This window comes from Callithrix jacchus, chromosome 3, assembly GCF_049354715.1.
Source record: "Callithrix jacchus isolate 240 chromosome 3, calJac240_pri, whole genome shotgun sequence".
NCBI classification, from domain to species: domain Eukaryota; kingdom Metazoa; phylum Chordata; class Mammalia; order Primates; family Cebidae; genus Callithrix; species Callithrix jacchus.
The window spans coordinates 6,849,313-6,873,366 of NC_133504.1; the positions used below are offsets into that span (position 1 = coordinate 6,849,313).

The following is a 24,054-nucleotide window of genomic DNA, read 5'->3' on the forward strand; positions in this document are numbered from 1 at the left end:
GGAAAGAAACACTCCCTCCTCCCCTGCTGTGTATGTGTATGTGATTTTGGGAGATTGACTTAATGAGATGTGGAAAGAAAAGGTAACATATGCATAGGGTCTCCTCTCCTGAGGTAAGTCTGTCTTTGCTGTCTTGCTAACTGGGACTTGCTCAGCAGATTATGTTAAAGCTAAGCGGGTGGAAGGAGGCTAGACTAGTGTGCTTTACAGCGGGAGCATAATGTTACTTAGAGAAAGAAAATAAGGAATTTTGAAGGTGAAATGAGAGAGGTGAAAAGAAAAACAGTCATCACAGGGTGAGTAAGTTTCCTAAGGTCATAGGGATATGCACTGGCAGAGCAGGAGTCTAATCTACAGGGTCCTGCTCCTGCCCTCGTGTTCCTGACTACTTCATTTTATGATGCAACAGTAACATGTAGAAACAACGCATGCAGGCCGGGCGCGGTGGCTCACGCCTGTAATCCCAGCACTTTGGGAGGCCGAGGCGGGTGGATCACGAGGTCAACAGATCGAGACCATCCTGGTCAACAAGGTGAAACCCCACCTCTAGTAAAAATACAAAAAAATTAGCTGGGCATGGTGGTGCGTGCCTGTAATCCCAGCTACTCGGGAGGCTGAGGCAGGAGAATTGCCTGAACCCAGGAGGCGGAGGTTGCCGAGATTGCGCCATTGCACTCCAGCCTGGGTAACAAGAGCAAAACTCCGTCTCAATAAAATAAAAAAAAAAAGAAACAACGGATGCATATTGTCTTTAACATTTTACCTTGCACTTGATTACATTATCCTGACACTTACTTTACAAAAAATACAAATTTAAACATTTTACTTACATTTTTAAAATTTAAGTAATGCAGATGGGCATTTCTCATTACGGAATGTCCTTCTGAAGACTGAGGGTTTGTAGTTCCCTCTCTGTTCTCTGCATCTTGAACAGACACAACTCTGCCAAGTTAAGTCACAAACTTCCCCTGAGACGGTCCAAACAAAGCATTTGTTTACTTTTATAAGCATATACAAAGCATTGTGGGAAAAGTATTTTGCTAGTCTGTATGATTTTGGTATCATATTATTTTTTATTTCTAGAATTTGCCCTTTTTTTTCTTTCCTTTACTCAACTTTGTTTTATAATCATGATTCCAAAATAAAATTTACAAAACAACATGTATTTAGAGGAGTCTAGTTTCTATCACTCACCTCTACCTGGTTCTTCAGTTGCTCCTGTAGGGTAATAATTTTGTTTATAATTGTGTAGTTTATTCTTCCATTTAGAAACACCTATAAGATATATTTCTACCTTGCTTAGTCACACTATATTCTGGAGATTATACCATAAAAATGTATGAAGATATTCTTTATTTAAAGGATATTTTTGAGGAGAAAAAGATGGAATGCTGAAATTCATATAAAGTAAGTCTTCTGACCACACTGAATTAAACAAGAAAGTAGTAACAGAAAAATATCTGGAAAGAACTCTAAATATTTGAATATTAACCAACACACTTCTAAATAACCCATGGGTAAAGAACAAATCACAAAGAATTTTAGAAAACACTATGATTTAAAGGAAATTGACAACATAACATGTCAAATTTATGGGACACAGTTAAAACAGCGTTTCCAGAGAAATTTATGGTAGTAAAAGTTTATGTTGGAAAGGAAGAAATGTTTCAAATTATTAACCTAAGTTTCATCTTAAGAAACCTGAAAAACAAAGCAAATTAAAACTAAAGAAGCAGAAGAAAGGAGGTAATAAAACTAAAGGCAGAAATCAATAATAGAGGAAATGAATAAAATAGAGGAAAAATAGAGAAAATGAATAAAACAATGAAACAAAAATCTAAGTCTTTGAAAAGATCGGCAAAATCAATAAACTATCCAGACTGATGAACAACTGAAAAGATACAGATGACAATATTAGGAATGAAAGAGGGATGTCACTACGGATTCTTACGAATACTGAAAGGATGATAGGAAATATTATAATAAATATTTTGCAGATAATTTTGATGCTCTAGATAAAACAGACAAATTTCTCAAAAGACACAAACTGCTAACGCTCACTCAAGAAGAAAGAGAAAGCCTGAACAGTCTTCTTTTAAAGAAATCGAATTCACAGTTAACAACTTTTCCATGAAGAAACTCCTGACCCAGGTAACTTCAGTGGTGAATTTTACCAAACATTTAAGAAAAAATACCATCAGTCCTTCACAAATTTTTCCGAAATATGGGACCACGTTACGCTGATACCCAAACAAGACAAAAATATTATAGGGGAAAAAAACCTACAGATTAACTTTCCTCATGAGCAAAGATGCAAAGGTCCCAAACAAAATATTAAAAAATATAATCCAGGCCGGGCATGTGGCTCACACCTGTAATCCCAGCATTTTGGGAGGCTGAGGCAGGTGGATCACGAGGTTAGGAGTTTGAGACCAGCCTGGCCAACATGGTGAAACCCTGACTCTACTAAAGGTACACAAAATTAGCTGGGTGTGGTGGCCTGCACCTGTAATCCCTGCTACTTGGGGGGCTGAGGCAGGAGAATCACTTGAACCCAGGCAGCGGAGGTTGCAGTGAGCCGAGATAGTGCCTTTGCACTCCAGCCTGGGTGATAGGGCAAAGCTCGGTCTCAAAATTTATATATGTATATATAATCCAACAATATGTCAAGGACTAAGTGGGGTTTATCTGAGGAATGCAAGTTTCTTTAGATGTTTGAATTGAGATATTTGAAAATCAATGTAAATCATCATACTAACAGAATATAAAATATTAACTATGCATCAATAGATGCAGAAAAGACATTTTACAGAATTCTATGTTGAATAACGATAAAACAAAAAAAAAGCTCTCAGGAAATGAGGAATAGATCTATTTTTTTGATAAGGTTATCTGTGGATAACCTACAGGCAATTTTATATTTATTGGTGAAAGAATGAATGCTTTACCCCTTAGAAAGAGGGCAAGGCAATTATGTCAGTTGTCATCACGTCTACTCAATATTGTATTAGGGGTTCTGCCCATTCTACTAAGGCAAGAAAAGTATACAAAATGCATATAGATTCAAAAGGAAGAAGTAATATGTCTTTAGTCATGGATTGCCTGATCATTTGCATATAAAATCCCAGTAACCCACACATAAAACTACTAGAATACGTGAGATTATCCAAGTTATGGTTTACACAGTCAATAGAAACATTAAATAAAGATAATTTATAATATTATAAAAATGAAATACTCAGGGATAAATTTAACAAAAAAGCAAGACTTGTAGATAGAAAACTCAGAACGAAGCTGGAACTAAAGAAGACTTGAGTCATCTTCATGGATTGGAAAACGCAATAGTCTGTCAGCCTCTCCAAGTCAATATATTCAATGTAATCTCAGTCAAAATGCCAGCAAGCTTTTTGTTAAAATTACAAGCTGATTTTATCATTTATGGCAAATGCAAGGGACCTAATACAGCCAAAATGTTTTTGAAGTTATACTAACCTGGTACAAGACTTATTATGAAGCTACAGTCTTCTAGAGAATATCTTTTTTTTTTTTGAGACAGAGTTTTGCTCTTGTTGCCCAAGCTGGAGTGCAATGGCACGATCTCGGCTCACTGCAACCTCCACCTCCCGGGTTTACTTAACTAAAGAAGACAAATGGATAGCAAATAAGGACATGAAATAGATGCTCCACATGATTAGGCATTAAGAAAATTCAAATAGGAATCATAATGAGATACTACTATGTACATATTAACCTGGCTAAAATTAAAAAGACTATCAACACTAAGTGTTGGTAAGGATGTAGAGCAACTGGAACTCTCTTTCATTGCTGGTTGGCATGCAAAATGATATAGCCACTTGGAAAACAGGTTGGCAGATTCTTAGAAAATTAAGAATACACATACATTTTCTATACAACCTATATTCCATTCCTGTGTATCTATTTGCCCAAAAGAAAGAAATGTGTCCACATGAAGACTTGTATGAGAATGCTTCTAGTAGCTTTATTCATAGTAGCCCCAAACTGGAAATAACTCAAATGTCTTTCATGTGATGGATGGATAAACAAATGGTGGTACATCCATACAAAGGAATACTACTCTGCAATGACAAGTACTGAACTATTGACACTCACAGCAACATGGATGAGATCAAAAGCTCCCTGCTAAGGGAAAGTACCCAGACGCCAAAGGTTCTGTAGTGTATGATTCATTTACATTTCATTATCTGAAAGGAAAAACTAGGGAAAGAAAAATAAGATTAGTGATTACCACAGTCAGGAACCCAGGGAAGGGGACTGACTATAAAAGATGGTGAAGAACTTTTGAGGGTGATAGAAAACTTTTGGGGGGGGCAAAAGAACTTTTGGGGGTTCTATATTTTAATTATGGTAATAGTTATACAACCATATACATTTGTCAAAACTTGTCAAACTATACTGAAAAGGAGTGAATTTTACTTTTATATATTATGCCCATATAAATTTGACTTTAAAAAACATAATAAATGGGCCAGGCACAGTGGCTCACTCCTGTAATCCCAGCACTTTGTGAGGCTGAGGTGGATGCATCACTAGGTCAGGAGAGGAAGACCATCCTGGCCAACATGGTGAAATCCCGTCTCTACTAAAATACAAAACAATTAGCTGGGTATGATGACATGCACCTGTAGTCCCTGCTACTCAGGAGGCTGAGGCAAGAGAATTGCTTGAACCTGGGAGGCAGACGTTGCATGAGCTGAGATCACGCCACTGCACTCTAGCCTGGTGACAGAGTGAGACTCGATCTCAGTAAACAAACAAACAAATAAATAAATAAATAAAATGAATGAATGAATATAGAAAAGCCACTAAAAGAAAAGAAAAAGTGAAGGCATAGGGCAGAGGAACCAGGAAGGAGACGGTAGAAAGAATGAAGTTTAAATTGGGGAAGTGATTGCTGAATTAGAGATGCAGAGTTTCAAAATCCTCCTCCTTAAAATCAGACAGACTTAAGCTTGATTTTTTTTAATTTATAAATTCTTATTTATTTATTTCTTTGAGATGGAGTTTCCCTCTTGTTGCCCAGGCTGGAGTGCAATGGCACAATCTTGGCTCACTGCAACTTCCGCCTCCCTGGTTCAAGTGATTCTCCTGCCTCAGCCTCCCGAGTAGCTAGGGTTATAGGTATGCACCACCATGCCCGGCTAATTTTTGTATTTTTAGTAGATACGGGGTTTCACTATGTTGGTCAGGCTGGTCTTGAACTCCTGACCTCATGTGATCTACCTACCTAGGCCTCCCAAAGTGCTGGGATTACAGGCGTGAGACACCGTGCCTAGCCACGCTTGATTTTTAGCTTTGCCATATACTGACTGTGTGACCTTAGGGAAGTTATTTAACCCCTGTAGCCATGTTTATTCATCCCTAAAACAAGGATGATAACAGGAGTACCCATCTGTGGTGTGCCTGCTACATTGTCTACAGAAGGGACTGTTATATTGTTTGAGTCATGTCTGGGGGTAAAAGTGATATGATGCAGTGATTTGATTGGATCTTGAGCATAAGGGAGTGGAAAGAGGCAAGGGTGGTTCACAGGCCCTGATTTGGGTGATTGAGTGCCACCAGCTGACACACAGATTTGCAGGGAAGACAAGAAGTTCAGTTGTAAACACGCTGAGATGAAAGGGCTGCTCGGGGGGCCGTCTCTGTGTGTCTTCCACTGATAGCCGCATGGAGATGGCCAGAGCTGAGTTCAGGTGAAAGGCGCGTTTTGATTTAACATTTAAAGCAAATACATTTTTAAAATCGCAATATGGAAAATCAGTAATATTTTTCTTCTCTCTTTTCGTTTTCCTTTTTGGAGATGGAGTCTTGCTTCGTTGCCAGGCTGGAGTGCAGAGGTGTGATCTTGACTCACCACAACCTCCGCCTCCTGGGTTCAAGCAATTCTCCTGCCTCAGCCTCCCGAGTAGCTGGGACTACAGGCATGCGCCACCACGCCCGGCTAATTTTTGTATTTTTAGTAGAGACGGGGTTTTACCATGTTGTCCAGGATGGTCTTGATCTCTTGACCTCGTGATCTGCCTCCCAAAGTGCCAGGCGGGAGCCACCATGCCCTGCCAATTAGTTGTGTTTTTAATTCAGGCTCATGTTGAATGTGTCTCTCAGGGGTTCCCAGTGATAGTCCAGTGGTTCATTTTATTGGACTGTTATCCACGGCAAGTACTAGTGACTGGAATGTGCTAGGCACTGAACAAATACTTTGCTGAATGACTCTGTTGAATATTTCCTATTTTCAAAGTATTGGAAACTTCTGGATTCCCTGGACTCTGGCTGGGAATTCAAGACAATATCTTATTGACAATATCTTAGGTGGGCTTGAGATGCGAACCCTGTGAAATGGCTGCATGGTTGGAGACCACTGTAAATTCATGGTGTCTGGTGGGAGGATGGGAGGAGGTGGTCCTACTTGCTACTTGCTTTAGTGACTTTGCACCAGACTGCTGGTTCCTCTTGTCCGTTCTTCAGAGAGTTTCTCCAGAATCCAAGTGCAATCCTCCTTGCTGCATTTTATTTCACAGGTAGTTAGAACCATTCAGGAAAGCTCTGAACCTCTGAAAACTGGCTTCTTGAGTTTCTTCTGTGACTTTGCAACAGGGCCTGGAAGTGTCACAGGGAGAATAAGCTTGAGCTTCTCTGCTTCATGGCAGGAAGCCATTTCAGCTCATTGTTACTGGCTTAATCCGGCCTGGGCACCAACGTATTATGTTCCTAATCATGCAGGAGCCTGTGCATTCAATTAAAATGTGTGGCTTTCCAAAACCACCAGTTAGGATGACTGCATTCCCTTAACTCAATTGGGCCAGATGGCACATGTCCTAAAACTTGCTATTGTCTCTTATTAGCAAGTTATAGGACATGTGCCATCTGTCCTAAATTTCTCATCACCCTGCATCCAAGAAAACAATCTTCACTCTGTGGCCATTATTTCTTCTGTGGACCCTTAATTCTCACCGTGTGTTTCCACAGCATCCTGTGCATGGAGCATGTTGGGTTTGAATGTCATGGCTATTGAGCAAATTTGAAAATAAGTGGGTTTGCAGGAGTCAGAGCGAGAGGAGTAGCTGGTCTAGTGACAGGAGTGGGAAGTTAACGGACTGTAGGAGGGATGAGTCATAGCTGCTCTGAGCTTCAGAAACGGCTCAGCCCGGCCAGCTGTGGGCACTTGCTTCACCATGTCAGAGAGTCTGTCTGTACTCCTTCTAGTGGGGCGGTACAGGAACGAGTTGGGAAGTCCTGAATAGGAAACTCCACATTTAGAAAATGTACCTTAATATCTCAGTTCCACTCAGGGACAACCTGTGAGGACCGGTCATTAGGCTGAGCTCACAGAGGGGACCTGCGGGAGGAGATGCCCAGACGGCGTAGGCATGCATGCGCAGAGTCGCACCCTTTCTGGGAGAGTTGCATGAGGGATCTGCTGATACTGCACATTCAAAACTAGGACATTCCTAATGCTTCGTCATGTTCTCAATTCAAACAAGCAGAAGTTCGCGTGTACACTTTTGCACCGCCCCTTAAACGTGTTAGGAGGAAAGGGCTCATAATAAAAAGGAGCGTAAAAAAGAGGCATAAGCGATGCGGTTGGGTTTCATCAGCACCACCTAAGATGAGGGTGTCACTGGACAGAAGCTAGAGATGTGGAGAAGAGAAGTAGTGTCAGACTGGAGCAGCTGTTCAGCATACCAAGGACATCTCTGGGCAGGCGTTGACCAGAGAGACCCCTGGATGTCAAAGCTGCCTAAAGGACTCTGAGGACTGTGATCTTGGTACAGCTGTCTGGTTAGGTTCAAAGGAAGAGAGTGGCTGATGGAATATTCCCTTTCCCTTCTCCGTGGCTCTTCCTCCGTCCTTTATCTTCTTAGTATACCTTACAAGGATCTTAAACGGCCACTCCCTTCCCATTTGAAGGGCTTTATTATAAAAGTCCCTTCGAGGATTCCCGACAGATGCCTGCGAGTCACAGCTCTGGGTTAAGACATTTACTGTCGGGGTCCTGGTGTCCCACTCTGGGAGACTGCAGTTTTCAGTCCCACCTTGTCGCTAAGCTGCTCCACACACCAAAAGAGATACCATCAAACACCTACATGACAGCTGACTCTGTCTGGCATACAGCATGTTACCTGTAGAAATTACGCCATGACAAACCACAGAACCTCAGGTTTGGAACACAGAGAGGGCGGGGCCAAATGCAGCACCTCTGTGTACCAAACCCTCTTGTGTAACCTTGTGTCCTAGGCCCCAAAGGTCACCCCTCTGAAGGACTTCTTGGTTCTGTGCAAAGCATTTTGCTGAAAGTTGCCACCTCGCCACCCGAGTCCCATCTGAAAAGGAAAAAGTGAAATGGCTGTGACAAGCAAATGGCATAAGCACGACCTTGACATTTTGCTTCTGTCCCATCTCTGACAGAAACAAAAGCAGGACAGAAGAGGTTGAAGACAATGGCAAGTATGCCACGACTTCTTTTTCCATAGATTTCCGTAGTCTAGAATCACGACTCAAATATTCCTCCAGAACACAACGAAATACCACGATTTGACATTTGGTGTCACAGATAATCGGTGCAAGGATTTGGGATGTAGCTAAGTTCGTGTGGTCAATTCCGAATAATCTGAAAAGAAGAAAAAGTGATAGTCTGGCAATAAACCAGCGTTTGGCCAATAGTTGTTCCTGAAGTGCATGAATAGAAGAGGTCACGGGATCTAAGGAAAGCCTGCCGGGACCTCTGATCCCATTAAATGCCAAGTCTCACCCCAGTAAGTGCCAGGTTTGCTGCAGCTAACCTGCCAGGTCGGCTTCCAGGTGAGCCTACCCCTTTTCCCACCGTCCATCTACAGCTGTGAGTTGAGTTTCAGAACCGTAAAGAACAGCTTGAACTCAGGCTGATGGAGTTTTGTAAAGAAAATCACCTTTACAGCTAAAACGTTAGCATTCTGTGGTATTCATTAGCTCATTCCTTCAATAACATTTATTGCCAACTGACCACGTGCAGTACTTGTGAGTCAGGCATTCACTCCTTCTAGATGTTCAGCCTTAGATAACAACACGGAACCGTTCCAGCTCTTCTCTCTCCTTTTGCCTAGAGGGAATGAGGACTTTGCAGGCCCCCTCTTGAATGCAGGTATTTCCTTGTTCAGAAATAGGGCTGTAGCCTGCTCTGAACAGAGCTTTGTCAACTCAAGAACAGCTTTTTTAAAGAGCAGCTCTGCTAACTGGCTGCCCCTTTCTTCTCGCATTCAAAGTGGATTCTGTAGGTATGGAGCTTAATTGGAGAACTATTTTAAATTTCCTCTGATAGGTGGCCCTTCACCAATCCTGGGAAGTGGAAAATATTTTGCTTTTGGTCTAAAGCAGCTCCAGGGACAATGCACAACATTCAGCCTCTTGCACAGGGTGGCCAAACAGCTGCAGGTTCTTAGGGATGCTGGAGCGCGTTTTGTATTTAAAGTGAAATCCCTGCACCTTACAGCAGATGCAAAAGCACCCTTGCTGTGGAGAAAAATGGCTCTCGGGAGCCAGGGCCTTTGAAAGGTTACACGCGAGGACAAAGCCGTCCCGCCGGAAGGCAGGGGAAATTGCCTGCATCCCACAATCGTTTCGTGTGAGATCGCGAATGAAATTTACTTATTTGCGTTTCCAAATTTCCTTTTCCAAGGGCTTGCGTGGCATCTGCCTCCTCTCGCTTCTGAGAAGGCCGGTCGTGTAATGAGCCATGACTCTTAATGAAGATGCTCATGAAATAAAGTAGCAGATATTTAGAGTTTCCTCCTTGCTGAACTTTTCCTGATTAGCATAAAAATGGCTGAAAGGATACAAAGCCATAACGCTTCCAGATAAGGCTTTGATTGTAGAGCACAGCAAAACCGAATTAACTATTTGCCCAAAGCACTTGAGGGCATTTTTTTCTTGCCCAGCAAAAAGAAAAAACCCTGATCCCTAAGAATTCTACACCTGACATTTCTCTTAATTAGATGCAAGAAAGGAACAAAGGTCGCATTTGGATGAATGAAAGTGAATGCCTCATTATTTTTGTAGGAAATTGTCTGCATGTTTTCCTGACATTTGTGTGGCTTGCCAAGCCTTTCATCGTGTTCTCGCCCACATGAAATTATTTGAACATTTTGGGAAGAGAACAGGTGACAATAGTGGCTGTCACCATTTTGCAGATGAGGAAACTGAGGCTCCAAGAGGTTACATGTCTGAGAACTGAAGTAAGCTCAGCGACAAAAGTAAGGATTTAACGTTTGCTGCTTCCCCAAAAAGAACTGAAGCAGTTTGTCAGCACAGCTAGTACTTATGAGAGTGCCGTGACATAAGATTGAGGGGAAAGGGAGGAGAAAGATTTAAAAAGTAGCTGGGCGCAGTGGCTCACGCCTGTAATCCCAGCACTTTGGGAGGTCGAGGTGGGCAGATCACCTGAGGTCAGGGGTTTGAGGCCAGCCTGACCAACATGGAGAAACCCCGTCTCTACTAAAAATGCAAACCTAGCTGGGCGTGGTGGCACAGGCCTGTAATTCCAGCCACTTGGGAGGCTGAGGCAGGAGGATCACTTGAACTTGGGAGGCGGAGGTTGTGGTGAGCCGAGATCACACCATTGCACTCCAGCCTGGGCGACAGAGTAAGACTCCATCTCAAAAAAAAGGGAACAGAAAATTGAATAAAAGGGTGAAACTGACCCTATCAACTTTATAAAATTAATCAGAGGATACGGAAGGGGGAGACATGAAAATAAAGCCAGCTTGCGTCACGTTCAGCATGGACCGTGAGGTTAGCCAGCTCTGATCTGCGTCCTCAGAGTTGTTTGAGGAACACCTATTGTCCTGGGATCATGTACACCCTGTTGCAAGATTATAGTTCCCCTTCCCTGCTCTGTAGAAAACAACTCGAGAATTGCGAAACATTAAGTTGTCCGTTTGAGCTACTCCTTTAGTTCCTGCATCTTGATGAAACTACTGTCTCAGCCCGTCCGAAGGACCCCGCAAGAGGCTGCCTCGCCAAAGAATGCAGTTTTCACTTCCTGATGATTTTATCCCCCTCCCCGACCAATCAACAACCCCAATTACCCAGCCCCTTGCCCTTCATGATCCCCTTAAAAGCCCCAGCCAAGAACTCCCTGGGGAGATGGATTTGAGAGTCTCCACCCGTCTCCTTGCTTGGCACCCTGTGATTCTTCAGCTTTCTCTGCTGCAACCCCTGCTGTCTCTGTGTAATGGATCTGTTACTGCACAGTGGGAACATGAACCTGTCGGTCCTATAACAAGGGACCGAGAGTAACCAGAGGGGTTATGCTGAAGTGTGGCTCAACGCAGCAGCTCAGCCTCATGTGCCTCAGAATGAAAATATTAGATGAACAACTACATGCGCTAAACTTCATGGTTTCTCAAGATACGATGCACGAGCACCCTCTGGCTGGCACCCAAACAGGATACTAGGCATGGCTTGTGGCTGATATGTGGGACGGACCATGTATATCAGTCCGTGGGATGACACTAAGGCAGTCAAAACTCAGAGATGAGTTAACCTCTCAGACTACAATGAAGAAGAATCAAAAGGTAGAGGGTGAAGTCAGAATAATGAATAATTAGTAAATTACTGACCGAGGAGAGATGTCCCCAGTGAGTCCATGTGTTGTATCAGGACATCTAGAGTAACTTCTGTGAGGCTGAACATAGGAAGCATCTTAACCCGGAAGAACACGAGTCTGTTGTGCTTGCTTTATCTAGGAAAGATCGACTGTTAAGAGCAGGAGATAGGTAGATGTAAACCCTCCCCAGAAGGAATGAGACAGCACTGGGGCTGGGTGGGAAGGGAAAGGACAGTCACTGGTGCACACAGTTTAGGGCAGAAGCTTCAGTAGGTGTCACCAGGCCTGTGGGTGTCTGTGCTCTGTTTTCTTATTCATCCAGTAGCCTCTAAGGGACCTGGATACTGGAGAGGGTTGCTGAGGATGGAGCACGTAGTCTTTGGGGAGACCTAATCCTTCTTATAAAGTAACTGGCTTCCAGGTTTCCAGTTTAGGTCTTTGGTAGATAGCTATATAGCTATTGCTTTATAACAAACAATCACAACTTCAGTGGCATAAAAGACCAAAAATCATTCATTCTTATTATCTCTTGCAGTCTGGGGATTACTGGCGCTAGGACTTCAGCTGGGGCTTCACCATGTGGTCAAGGCTTCCTGACGGCATGGCCACTGCTTTTGAAGAGTGAGCGTCCTGAGGAAAAGCCAGCAGGGAACTGCATTGCCTTTTAGAATCTAGTCTGAGGGTCGCGGAGTGTCACTTCTCTGATCGTCTCTCTGTTAAAGCAGTAACAAAAGCCCATCCAGGTTCAAGGGGAAGGGACAGACTTCACCTCCTGATGGGAGATGACAAGATCACATTATGAAAAGAGCAGGTGGGCTGGGGAGGGCTCTTGCACCGTGTGTGGTGTTAGTCCACCGGCCTGTGCTCTGGCAACAGTAACTCATAGCCTTCCCTGTGCAACATACTCATCTCCTCCCCAAAGACCCGTGTGGCATCAGGACAGGTCAGGATGGAATAAAGCCAGATGTCCCCCACTCGCTCTGCCATGCAGGCACCCCTGTTCCTATTCCACTGATTAGAAAGAGAGAATTTCTCCTGAAACTTTTCCTGCCTTGCCACTTAAGCAGTTCTGGGTTTAGGTGCCCTGAATCTATGTCAAGAGACGTGGAAGGGGAAAGAGAGGAAACGCCCCACCTTATTCATCTTTCTTGCAGTTTGGCTGTCCCTCTCCAACCCACCTGCTATTATTTCCTTGCAGATTTCCTATTAAGTTGCTTTATGTATCCACTCTGGGGTTCTTAGAAGGAACCCGTTGGGGAACTACATGGCATTGGCTCTCTCTCTCTTAACTGGAACCAGAACCACAAGCCATTTCTTAATTTTTGAGGTGTTTGCCATTTGGAGAGGCTGGGAATGAGAAATCTTTTTTTTTTTTTTTTTTACTTTTTTCAAATCCTGCAAGTCATGCCACCTGTATATTTCACCATGGGTTCCTTAGCTCATGCCCATTCTGTGTGTGTGTGTGTGTGTGTGTGTGTGTGTGTGTGTGTGTCTTTTTTGAGACAGAGTCTCACTCTGTCACCTAGGCTAGAGTGCAATGGTGTGATCCCAGCTCATTGCAACCTCTGCCTCCTGGGTTCAAGCGATTCTCCTGCCCCAGCTTCCTGAGTAGCTGGGACTACAGGTACCCATCACCATGCCTGGCTAATTTTTGTATATTTAGTAGAGACGGGATTTCACCATGTTGGCCGGGCTGGTCTTGAACTCTTGACCTCATGGTCCACCTGCCTCGGCCTCCCAAAGTGCTGGATTACAGGCATGAGCCTCCGCGCCCAGCCCATTCTCTCTTACTTTATTGCGGCTTCCAGAAGCTAGGTGGCCCGTGTGCTGTCAGTTCCCTCCACTCAGTCATGCAGCTCATTGATGCATTTTCTGTTTTCCGGGTCATCCTGGGTTTCAGTGTTGCTGAGCGTCTCACCACTACATAGACCTGTCTTCTCTCTTCCGGGGTTCAGTGATAATCCATCACGTTTACTGAGCCCCTCACTGACACACTTCTCAAGGCCCCTCTACCTTCTATTCACTGCCTGGTCCCAAAGCCAGTGCCACACAGTTTAGGTTTTACAGCACCTGCGATGGTTCCAGGATTGATTACAGACACAAAACCACCTTGAGCAAAACAAGGAATTTACTTTTATTTATTTATTTAGAGACAGACTTTTGCTTTTGTTCCCCAGGCTGGAGTGCAATGGCATGATCTTGGCTCACTGCAACCTCCATCTCCCGGGTTCAAGTAATTCTCCTGCCTCAGCCTCCTGAGTAGCTGGGATTGCAGGTGCCACCACCATGCTCAGCTAACTTTTTTTTTTTTTTTTTTTTTGAGACGGAGTCTCTCCCTGTCACCCAGGCTGAGTGCAATGGCATGATTTTGGCTCACTGCATCCTCCACCTTTAGTTTCACACGATTCTCCTGCCTCAGCCTCCTGAGTAGCTGGAATTACAGGCAGACATCACCACACTCAGCTAAGTTTTTGTATTTTTAGTAGTGATGGGGTTTTGACATGTTGGCCAGGCTTGTCTCATACTCCTGACCTCAGGTGATCTGCCTGCCTTGGCCTCCCAAAGTGCTGGGTTTACAGGCAGAAGCCACCACACCCGGCCACAACCAGGAATTTATTAAAGAGATTAGGATACACATTGTTATGAGAGCTGCAACCTACTGCCTGTGTCCAGAAGTGGGCCTGAAGTCTGCAGAGCTGGCAAATGGATGTGAAGTGGGAGAGGGCAGGCATGAGCTGCACCCTCAGGGAGGAGATGGAACCCCTGAGGATGGACGGAAACTGACATCTTCCATGTCAGCCCCTCAGGCCTCCAACACTCCAGCTCTGACAGTGAAGATGATCTGCAGAAGAGCTGGCGCCCTTCACCATGGAATAAACCCAGGATTCAGAGAAGCTGAAGAAGCGGTTCTGGTGGGAGCTGGAGGCAGTGCAGGCACAGCTGCTACCCTGTACCAATAAATGCAGCCAGTGGGTGCAGGGCATCGTGTGTGAGCCCCCACAGCGCTGTGGTGGGCCCTACGCAGACTTTTTGATTGTAAACATGATTGCTGTTTCACTCTGCCTTCCACATTTTGGTCAGATTTTTTCAGAAACGTAGTACCAGCTTAGGCACGCTGACACGGTACAAAGCCACCACAGTAGCTGGCCAGGGAGGGATTATGAGTGCAGGCTGAGAATGCACAGGAAGCGTTGCCTATTTATGGAGTAGGTACTATTTAAGGGTTTATGTGCATCAGACGCGAAGAACTCAACCAAAGGTGGGGAAAGTTAGTGCTTAGAAATCCGTGACACTAGATAACCAGTAAATACAAATAGACACATAGAATAAACCTTTAATAAAACAGCACTGGGCTGGGCAGGTGGCTCAAACCTGTAATCCCAGCACTTTGGGAGGCCGAGGCAGGTGAATCACTTGAGGTCAGGAGTTCAAGACCAGACTGGCCAATGTGGTGAAACCCTGTCTCTACTAAAAATACAAAAATTAGTCAGGTGTGGTGGTGGGCACCTGTAATCCCAGCTCCTCGGGAAGTTGAGGCAGGAGAATCGCTTGAACCTGGGAGGTGGAGGTCACAGTGAGCCGAGATCATGCCACTGCACTCCAGCCTGGGCAGCAGAGCAAGACACTATCGCAAAAAAAATAAAAATAAGTAATATAGCATTGAAATGATGAATAATACTATTTCAGCACATCTAAACTGATCGTGCAGATACTAAGAGGTTTCCTGCATGAGTTTGCTAGGGCTGCCATAACAAAATACCGTAGACCGGGGTCTTTAAGAAGAGAAATAGATTTCTCAGTTCTCGAGGCAGGACATTCAAGACCGAGGTATTGTCAGGCTTGGTTTCTCTGAATCCTCTCCTCGGCTTGCAGGTGACAGTGGCTGCTTTCTTGCTGTGTGTTCACATGGTCGTTCATCTGAGCTCGCACACGTGCAGCGTCTCTGTCTGTGTCCTAATCTCCTCTTCTTATAAGGGCACTAGTCATACTGGATCAGGGCCCACTTTCGTGCCCCCGTTTCACCTTAATTCCCATTTTAAAGGCCTTATCTTCAAATACAGCCACATTCTAAGGTACTGGGGGTTAGAGCTCCAATGTGTGAGTTTTGGGGAAGCACAGTTGAGCTCATAACATTTTCCTTTTTTTGAGGGGGGAGGTGATGGAGTCTCACCCTGTCTCCAGGCTGGAGTGCAGTGGCACCATCTTGGCTCACTGCAACCTCTGCCTCCCGGGTTCAAGTGATTCTCCTGCCTCAGCCTCACGAGTAGCTGGGACAACAAGTGTCCACCACCACGTCCAGCTAATTTTTGTATTTTTAGTAGAGACAGGGTTTCACTATGTTGGCCAGGATGGTCTTGATCTCCTGACCTTGTGATCTCGGAAAGTGCTGGGATTACAGGCGTGAGCTACCGCGCCCAGCCAGCTCATAATATTTTCTATAGAACAATCAGGTTTGAGACATGCCACATGCTATATTTCCTTCTTGGAAATTTCCAAAGTATACATGTATGTGAATGACTACGCAAACTCCCGGAAAACATCCAGTTCACCTTTCACACCCTCACTGTTCGATCCATTATTTATTGATAACCTTCCACTGGCTTCCTTTATGCATTGGCCGAGCACATTGAGCTGCTGCATGGAAATACGATCTGCCGGCTGCCGCTGCAGTCGGGAAGGGAAGGTGGCCGTGGGGAGAGCAAGCACAAGCTGTAGTCTCAAGGAGATGAAGTGGAACCCCGGGCTGTCTCTCATTAGAGCGCATGGGTCTCAGCACTTCCAGGCCTCTGGCTTTGAAGATGCCCAGGGAGTTGCTCTGGAGGTCTGTGTGGAGAGACTGGGATTGGTAAGTGGGCAAGAGGATTGGCTCTCGCTGGATAGAACTGCCTCTTCCATCTGTTCCAAGGGGACTTCTGAATTGCCGGGGCGCTGGCCTGTCCTGGCTCACCCACACTTGCTGGCCGGGGTGGGTGGCCTCTCACCTGGCCTGACCTTGCTGCCCGCTTTGTTTTGCCCTTTGCAGGTGAGGAAAAGAGCAGAGCCGTGGATGCCAGTGGAGCGTGGCCAGGGCAAGGACTTGCACAGAAAGGTGTGGACAGGCGTGAAGGCTGGGCCCTGTGCCGTGAGCCAGTGCCCCCACCACGCCCTGGCCCCAGGCGCCTGCATCATCAGGGTGGGCACAGCCCGCCTCGCCAGGCCTCTCCTGGCTCATGGCCCACTTTCTGCATGCTACTCCTACCTCTCCGATCTCATGCTTAGCTCAGCTCTTCTGGCTCAAAGTTTCGCCTTTCTTCCTGAACACAGTTAGGGTTCTCTCTGTTGGCCCTGGACCCCCATTCTGAACAGTTCCCATGGTGCTGGCCTTCTCCAGTCCTCTGAATTAAACCCCAGACTCACGCGAGACTTCAGCCAAGTGAAGATTCTCTGTGCGCCCTCGCACCTGGGGGCGGGGGCGGGCAGGTGTTTCCCCTCTTCCTGTCGTGCTCTTACCGTGAGTCATGTCCAGGTCCTCCAACAGGGTCAGTCAGCTTCTCATCTCAGCTGTGCTGTAACACGGTATCTCTGCAGCCTGGACGGTGTTTTCATGAAGTGTACATCTCTGCAGTAACTGGCCTGGCACATTCGAATAGGAACAGCAGCTTGCTTTCCTGCAGGGTACGGTGCAGATTGCTTTCCATGCGTTACTTCTGCTCCTCACACAGCCCCCTCCGCCACCCCGAAAGATAGAGCCAGAAAACTGGCTCCCAGACAGCAGCTTCGCTCAGCCAAGGCCCATCAGAGCACTGCCTGGGACCCACATCTCCCGACTCCAGGGCCGGGGCACCTCGGGGCCCTCACATGGGCCTTAATAGAGATACAGTTTATGTTCACACCAGGCCTTGGGCCATGCAGAGTCCTCAGTCTCTCAGGAGTTGCTGCATTTTCTTATAAATGCCAATTCAAAAGTCCCTTCAGGCGTGGTGGTTCACGCCCATAATCCCAGTGAGGCTGAAGTTGGGGGGACTGCTTGAGGCCAGGAGTTTCAGACCAGCCTGGGCAAGAAAATGTGACCCCATCTCTGAAAAATAAATGAAAATGTAGGTGGGTATGGGGGTGTACACCTGTAGTCCCAGCTGCTCCAAAGGCTGAGGAGGGAGAATTGCTTGAGCCCAGATGTTTGAGGCTGCAGTAAGCTGTGCCTGTACCATAGCATTCCTGTGGTGATAGAGTGAGACCCTGTCTCTAAAAAACAAAAGAAGTAAAACATAGCTGAGCATTGTGGCGCACACCTGTAGTCCCAGCTACCTGGGAGGCTGAGGCAGGAGAATTGCTGGAGCCTAGGAGGTCAAGGCTGCAGTGAACCATGACTGTACTCTGTCTCAGAAAAAAAAAAAAAAAGAGTCCCTCAGTAGCCTCTGTCATGAAACTCCCCTTGGTATTCGCTGTCCTCAGTAACCCTGAAACAATTCCTACCATGAACCCCATTCACTGAATTGCTTTGGAAAACATTGCTTTCTAAATCAAAGCTGTCATGTAAATGCGAGAGTTATCCTTGCCCAGGAGGTCTGGATGCGTCTCTCCTGGTCTGGCCTCGATCTATTATCCTGGCAGCTTCCTTTTTCAGAATCTCCCTCTCTGGTCTCTGCCTCCACAGTCGGCCCCCACCCCGCGTGTCACAGAATGTATTTGCATTCTAAGCGACATCCCTCAAACCTCACACGTATCTTTTTCTCCTATAAATATTTAAAACAATACCTTTAAGGACATGCCAACTTAAATGCTCTTGAGATGCTCACAAAATCATGGGAGTTGTCCATGGGGGTATTCCTTTTCTTTTTTCTTTTTTTTGAGACAGAATCTTGTTCTGTTGCCCAGGCTGGAGTGCAGTGGTGTGATCTCAGCTCACTGCAAGCTCCACCTCTCGGGTTCAGGTAATTCCCTGCCTCGGCCTCCTGAGTAGCTGGGATTACAGGTGGGGTGCCCGCCACCATGCCCAGCTAATTTTTGTATTTTTAGTAGAGATGGTGTTTCACCATGTTGGCCAGGCTGGTCTGGAACTCCTGACCACAGGTGATCTGCCCGCCTCAGCCACCCAAAGTGCTAGGATTACAGGCATGAGCCACCGCGCCCGGCCTCATGATGCTATTTCTTAAGCAGAATTTTGTGTTCATGCCATTGAGAAAGGGCTAGTGAAGTATTTTGTATTTCTGTAAGACTTAGTTTAAAAAGCAATTGTAAAAATATTTTCTCACCAGATCCTTAAACAATCTCTAAGAGGATTAGGCCGGTCGGTATTTTACAGATGAGAGAGGCTCAGAATGCGTGGGTGACTTGGAGCACCCGCAGCAGATGTAGAGAGAGGTCTTCTGAGCTGAAGTCAGTGCACACCGTCTACACCACACTGCACTACACGTGGTGTAGACGGTGTGCACTGACCTTAGCTCAGAAGACCTCTCTCCACATCGGGATAAATGCAGCTTGTATCCAGAGGGCCTGCTGATGTCCTCTTTAGTGAAGCAGTGCCGTCATCAAAAGCAAACCTCATCCTCTGTTGGAAGTCCCACGTCCATGATTCCATTAAGAATTCTGGGCTGTGGCAGCAGTGCTGGAGCGGTGAGGAGATTCAGGCCATCACCCCGCCTCCCCTGCGTCCCGCCACCTTCATCCTTGGACCTATTCCAACAATCTGTTGAAAGCCGGTGGATTACTATGAAGTTCTAGGCGTGCAGAAACATGCCTCGCCCGAAGATATTCAAAAGGCATATCGTAAACTGGCACTGGAGTGGCACTGAGATAAAAATCCTGAGAATAAAGAGGCAGCAGAGGGAAAATTCAAACAAGTAGTGGAGGCGTATGAGGTGCTGTCGGATGCTAAGAAACAGGACATCCATGGTGGAGGAGGCGGCGGAAGTAATTTTGACAGTCCATTTGAATCTGGCTTCACATCCAGTGACGCAGATGATGTCTCCAGGGATTGTTTGGTGGAAGGGACCCATTTTCATCTGACTTCTTTGAAGACTCTTTGGAGGACTTCCTTGGGAATCAAAGGGTCCCTGAGGAAGCAGAAGCCGAGGGACGGGCTGTTCTCCACGTTCAGTGGATTTCCGTCTTTCTTTTGATAGGGGATTTACTTCATTGGGTCACTGGCTCACGGAGGCCTCACTTCATTTTCTTCTGTGTCATTCGGTGGTAGTGGGACAGGCAACTTCAAATCGATCTCAACTTCAACTAAAATAGTTAATGGCAGAAAAATCACTACAAAGAGACTTGTCGAGAATGGTGAAGAAAGAGTAGAAGCTGAAGACGACGGCCAGCTAAAGTCCTTACGATAAATGGGAAGGAGCAGCTGCGGCGCCTGGATAGCAAGTGACTCAACACGTGCGCTTAACAGAGACGTTCAGCTGTAACGAGCACCGTTTGAGGATTAACAGGAGCATTTTTCTGAAGATTTCAAACGAACTCGACTTTCAGTACAACTGTACCTAAAGTATTTATCAGCAGCTCATCGGAGCCTCTATTTGTCGTAGACTTTTGAGTTTACTGTTGGGACCACATAATAGGACCATTTTTTTTTTTTGTCTTTAAAATTGTTGTAAATCTCTGTAGGCACTTTGCTTTTTTATTAAACGTGCTCCAAGGTGAGTCTTGACTCTTTAGTGTCGGACAAGATGGTACACTAACACCAGCACGGACCTGCTTTCCATTGTGTCTGAGACGTGAGCCACGTGGCGTCGGCCTGCTGTGAAGTTAACATGGCCAGGACGAATCTTCTACAGAAATAATTTCCATTTCTTTCAGAATTTAGTAGTGAAAGATACTAACGCGTTAATGGTAATACATTTCTGGTTTAATTTAAATTACGGGATGTTTTCTAGCTGTGCTTGAATGCTGGCAACTTAGTAAGTTTTGACAATTGTTTAAATACGTAATGTTAAGCTTAGGTTTAAAAAAGTAAAGCTGGTAAACTGGGTCTTTGTCATTTGCTAAAAAAAAAAAAAGAAAATAAATGCGAATGTGTTGGTGCATTCTTCCTGAGTGGGAAAAAAGAAAAGAATTCTGTGTTGTGCTTGCACCTTGCACCCTCTCTGGCTATAATGTGATGGAGATGTGGCCGAAACGACCAGGGGGAGAGTTTCAGCGACATCTCGTTTGTTCCCCCGAGTCTGGGATACAGAACACACAGTCTCTTCCTTCAGCTTCTTAGTCTCCTGGGTGCGAGAGGGAGGAACATCGGTTTGTATCAGGGGTGTCCCGTGTTTTGGCTTCTTCTTACCTGGGAAGAATTGGTTTGGGGCACACATAAAACACACTAACACTAACAATAGCTGATGAGCTAAAAATCGATTGCAAAAGAAATCTCATGATGCGTTTTTTTGAGTTTTGCTCTTGTTGCCCAGGCTGGAGTGCAATGGCGCCATCTCGGCTCACCTCAACCGCCGCCTCCTGGGTTCAAGCGATTCTTCTGCCTCAGCCTCCCGAGAAGCTGGGATTACAGACACATGCCACCATGCCCAGCTAATTTTTGCATTTTTAGTAGAGACAGGGTTTCACCATGTTGGCCAGGCTGGTCTCGAATTCCTGGTCTGAGGTGATGCGTCTGCCTTGACCTCCCAAAGTGCTGGGATTACAGGCATGAGCCACCACACCTGGCCCAATCTCATGATGTTTAAAGAAAGTTTACGAATTTGTGTTGGGCCACATTCAAAGCCATCCTGGGCCTCATGCAGGGGTTGGAAAAGTTTGATTTATACCAATTGCAGGAGAACTCACTAGGCTGATGGATTTCGGAACCCACCGTGGCCTCAGGAAAGCTTTTCATTCCCTCACTACTGCCAGAGAAAAATGAGAGACTCTGAAACCAAATCTCTCTAGGCAGGGTTTGGAAACTGGTCACTTGTGAAAGGAGATACAGTCCGATCGTCTATGACCTTCTGCTGGTTTTGTCCAAGTTAAGCTAGACTTTATGAGAACAAACCAGCCATGTGAGAAACTGGAGAGGAGCATACCAGGAATAGAGGCTGGGAAACAGGAAGCCCTGGGGAAGGAATGCACAGAGTGAGTTTCAGCAAGAGAAAGAACCTCAGTGCGGCTAGAGCGGAAGTCACAAACGTCTTTTGTGACGGACCAGCTAGCAAGTATTTCAAGCTTGGTGGCCCATTTAGCCTTGGTCGCAACAGCTGAGCTCTAAAACGTAAGAGCTGCTGCTTTAGCCTAAAAGCAGCCCCGGACGATACGTGAGTGAGTGGGCATGGCTGTGTTGCAGTGAGACCTCACTGACCAACACTGAAGTTGGAATTGCATCTCATTTTCATGTGAACAAAATACTGCTTTTCTTTTTTCTTTTTTCTAACCACTTAAAAATCTAAAAACTATTCTTGGTTCAGAGGCTGAACAAAAACAGGCAGTAGGCTGGCTGTGGTGCGGAGACCTCTATGCTAAGCACAGTGCGCAGGGAAAAGAATAGTTGCAGAGGAAATTAGAAAGTTAGGCCGGACCATATGCAGAGAGAGGCAGTAGGCCATTGCAGAGGGTATGAATTGTATTCTAATTGCTATGGGAAATGTGTGAAGAACTTTAGGCAGGAAAGTGACATGATATAGTTGAATCACACCTGGTACCTCTGAGCAGACTGAACTATTGGGAAAAAAAAGTAGAAGCAGAGATACCAGTGAGGAGCCTGCTCCAGCAGACCAGGCAAAGATGGCAAAACACAACCCTGGGAGTTCCATCCCCAACCTCAGAAGGAATGATCTCTCGGGGTGAGAGTGTGTTTAAGGATCCAAGAGTGCCTGGCACGTACTTTACACTCAGAATGCCAGTGCCTTGCCCTTTTTTTCCTTCCTCGGTGGACAAAGCTAAGAATACTTGGCTTTCTCTAAATCTCTAAAATGGGTTGTTCTATTTAAAACAGGTCAGATAATGTTATTGAAAGTAAGCAGACATATGTTCATGTTCTGTTCATGACTGTGACAGAACAATACAGACACACACGCACAGACGCACACGCACACACACACAATGGTTGAGTTTAGGTATCAGTTTGACTGAGCTAAGGAACACCTAGTACCCAGAGAGCTGGCAAAATATGATTTTTGGGTGTGTCCCTGATTGTATTTTAGGAAGAGGTTAGCATTTGAGTCTGCAGGCTGAATAAAGATCTTCCCTCCTCATGTGGGAGGCATCGTCCACTCTGTTGAGGAAGTGCCGGAAGAGCACATAAGGGCAAAGAAAGGGTGGTCAGACATTCTCTGTTTGAATGAAAACGTCCCTGTTCTCGACCCTTAGACGTCAGTGCCCCTGGTCCTTGGGGCTTCAGACTTGAACCAGGACTTACATCGTCAGCTCTCCTGCTTCTCAGGCCTTTAGACTTGAACTGAATTACACCGTTGGCTTCTGCAGCTTACACATGGTGGTGGGACTTCCTGGCCTCCATAAATGTATGAGCCAATTCCTGTAATAAACTGCTCTCTCTCTCTCTGTGTGGTACACACACACACACACACACACACACGTGTGTATACACAGACACACTTACCTATAGATACATGGTATTACGGTTCTCTTTTTTTTTTTTTTGAGACAGAGTTTCGCTCTCTTTACCCAGGCTGGAGTGCAATGGCGCGATCTCGGCTCACCGCAACCTCCGCCTCCTGGGTTCAGGCAATTCTCCTGCCTCAGCCTCCTGAGTAGCTGGGATTACAGGCACGCACCACCGTGCCCAGCTAATTTTTGTATTTTTAGTAGAGACAGGGTTTCACCATGTTGACCAGGATGGTCTCGATCTGTTGACCTCGTGATCCACCCGCCTCGGCCTCCCAAAGTGCTGGGATTACAGGCGTGAGCCACCGCGCCCGGCCGGTATTAGGGTTCTCTACAGAAATAGAACCAATAGTTTAAATACCCCTGAGGGTCATGGGAATCAAACCATGTCAATGCAGTCTTTTTTACATTATTAACTGAAGGAAAATGTGTGCCTTTTAATGATATTTTAAGATTAGGGAACAAAAATAAGTCAGAAGGAGTCAAATCAGGACTGTAAGGTGGATGCCTGATGATTCCCTTTAAAGCTCTTGTGGCTGGGTGCAGTGGCTCACGCCTGTAATCCTAGCGCTTTGGGAGGCCGAGGCGGGTGGATCACAAGGTCAGGAGATCAAGACCATCCTGGCCAACATGGTGAAACCTCGTCTCTACTAAAAATACAAAAATTAGCTGGCTGTGGTGGTGTGTGCCTGTAATCCCAGCTACTCAGGAGGCTGAGGCGGGAGAATCACTTGAACCAGGGAGTCGGAGGTTGCAGTGAGCCGAGAATGGTCCACTGCACTCCAGCCTGGTGAAGAGCAAGACTCCATCTCAAAAATAAAATAAAATAAAATAAGTAAAACTCTTGCAAAAATATCCTTGTTTGATGAGCGGAATGAGCAGGAGCATTGTCCGGGTGGAGAAGGAGTCTCCAG

At 45.7% G+C, this 24,054-nt stretch overlaps 1 long non-coding RNA gene and 1 pseudogene across 1 annotated transcript in view; both read left to right on the forward strand.

The window, feature by feature from the left end:
- The window catches only part of LOC118152133 (uncharacterized), a 36,441-nt gene extending 17,535 nt beyond the window's left edge, over positions 1-18,906 (forward strand). Inside the window, exons 3-4 of the long non-coding RNA XR_004740496.3 lie at positions 12,156-12,241; positions 14,420-18,906. This is a non-coding gene — a long non-coding RNA (uncharacterized LOC118152133). The remainder of the gene's footprint in view (positions 1-12,155; positions 12,242-14,419) is intronic.
- A 262-nt stretch (positions 18,907-19,168) lies between these two features.
- LOC100412094 (dnaJ homolog subfamily B member 6 pseudogene) lies at positions 19,169-23,303 on the forward strand (annotated as a pseudogene).
- Positions 23,304-24,054: the final 751 nt, after the last annotated feature.